Source organism: Otolemur garnettii, unplaced genomic scaffold, assembly GCF_000181295.1.
Source record: "Otolemur garnettii isolate 467f Iridium unplaced genomic scaffold, OtoGar3 scaffold00146, whole genome shotgun sequence".
NCBI classification, from domain to species: Eukaryota; Metazoa; Chordata; class Mammalia; order Primates; family Galagidae; genus Otolemur; species Otolemur garnettii.
In genome coordinates, this window is record NW_003852541.1 from 1,354,081 (window position 1) to 1,356,573 (window position 2,493).

A 2,493-nucleotide genomic window follows, 5' to 3' on the forward strand; every position below is an offset into this window, starting at 1 on the left:
CCAGCTAGTTGGGAGGCGGAGGCAGGAGACTCGCTTGAGCCCAGGAGTTGGAGGTTGCTGTGAGCCGTAATGCCACGGCACTCTGCCCAGGGGGACCGCTTGAGGCTCTGTCTCAAAAAAAAAACAAAAAAAACAAATGTTGCTGGGCAAACTGGCTGGCAACCTGCAGAAGACTGAAACTGGACCCACACCTCTCACCACTGACTAAGATAGACTCACACTGGATTAAAGATTTAAACTTAAGACATGAAACTATAAAAATACTAGAAGAAAGTTTAGGGAAAACACTTGAAGTAATCAGCATGGGTGAAAATTTTATGAGGAGGACCCCCCAGGCAATTGAAGCAACATCAAAAATACACTACTGGGACCTGATCAAACTAAAAAGCTTCTGGAGTTCCGGTATAGAGCGCGGTGAGACGCAGACCGAGGCTGGTTGTTGCGGGGACCTTGGGGCCCTCCGGCTTCGGGCCCACCAGCTCCCAGCCGGCGGGTGAGCGGGGTGGGGGCCGGAATGGGCCGAGGCTTCTGCCCGCAGGTACCCAGAGCCCTCGTTGCAGCTGCCCAGCGGCTGGGCCCAAGCCTGGAAGCAGCGACGAACGTCTCTCCCAACCCGACTCTGGTAACCTGATGACGGCGGCGGCCTCTCCGAGGCCGGACTGCGCCGGCCACCGGGTCTCCTGGCCCAACATTGCCCGGTCTAGGCGAAGCCCCCGCCAAGCCACCAGGACGCGGTGCCTTTGGGTGGCGGTGGCGGTGGCGGGTGTGGCCGAGCAGGAAGAATGGCGGCCGCACGAATGCCGCGGAGGCCGTTAGGGTTTGGAGGGTCAGAGAAGGCCGGACTGTAACGCAAGTTCGGTGGCCTCCTTGGCCCGTGGAGCAGCGCTGACCCGGATCCTGGGGTGGCTGCTCTTTCCCTATTGAGCGAGCCCTGCTTAGTCCTGACAGTGACGGACAAAGGCCTTCACGGGCCTGGACGGTGAGCTGAGGCCTGGACGACGACGGGTGGAACGGTTAGCGGACTATCGGGCGGTTGGTCTTCATTCCACCACCAGACCAATGACTTCAGAAGAAACAACACACCATATTTGGAAATGCCCACCACTCTCCGGGAAGATTTACTGGCCGGTTATTGAAGGCCTGTGTACATAATATGAAAAAGCTGCTCTCAACTTTCCCCCCAACCTTTTAAAAGAAAACGTTTGCTACATCTAGCCCTTCTAGATGTAAAGAGGTTGCCGACGTATGATAAAGTAGAGTTAGAAAATAACATGTCTTGTAAATACCCATTTGTTTTTTCTTTAATCATAGAAAAAAATGTCTTCTGGAAATGACTTTGAAATGGAATCGTTAGACAACCTGTGCGATGCTCGTCCCTGTTTGTTGAGTGGGTTAGAGGACAGAGAGCCAAAGACCTTAAGAAGGAGGAGAAGATTCTACGCCAGATTGGTCATATTTCGAAGACATTTTATATTGCAACCATTGTTTTGTGTGTGCATTTTATTCCTCACTGCTGTATATATAGTTGACAAAACTTAAGTACTTTTTTGAAATATCTAGTCTTCCTAGATGTTCTGAAGTGCCTGATATATGTTAAAAGTAGATTTAGTAATGTTTTTTGTAAATACCTTTTTTTTAATGTGCATATAAAATTTTTCTGGGGAATGGCTAAACCACCTCTTGAGTAGTATACATTGTGTTTGTGCACGGGTTCAGAAGAAAAGAGAGAAAGAAGAGCTTTATGCTAGTGCGCTTGCAGTGGGGCACGGATTAACCATTGTTCCTATGTCGGTGTATTTTGCCTTCCTTACCTGTGTATATAGTGTATATAAAGGACATAGAAGTCCTAATTTACATCTAGTCTTTCTAGATGTTTAAAGAGGTTGCCAGTGTATGACAAAAGTAGAATTAGTATACTGATATATTTTGTACATTTTTGTTATAAAACTAGGAAAGATTGTCTTCTGAAAATTTGAACTTTATAGTCCACTGGGTTGGTGGAAAAGGGAAGGGTTCTAGGCCAGAATGTTCATATTTCAAAGACACTTTCAAATTATACCTTTTGTTACATAAGTGTGCAGTTTATTTAAGACTGCTGTGTATATAGTGAACAAATCCTTACCTGAAACATCTAGTCTACCTAGATGTTTAGAAGTGCCCAACGTATGTTAAATGTAGAGGTAGTAAAATACCACTTTGTAAATATTTTTGCTAAAACTCACAGGAAATACTGTTTTTTAGAAATAGAATTAATTGTTAAACCACCTCTATGAGCAGTATAGTACTGTCTATGCTTGTTCAATGGTTTGGAGGAGGTGGGAGGGAAAGAATTGCAAAAGGTAATATACTTGTGTGTTCATGCTTGGACATTTTCAGATACTGCTTTGTATTGTGCATTTTGTTTCACTATGTATATAGTCTGTATAATGGACAGATGAGTTTGCAATATCTATCTCCAGATATTATCTATCTCCAGATGTTAAAGTGTTTGCC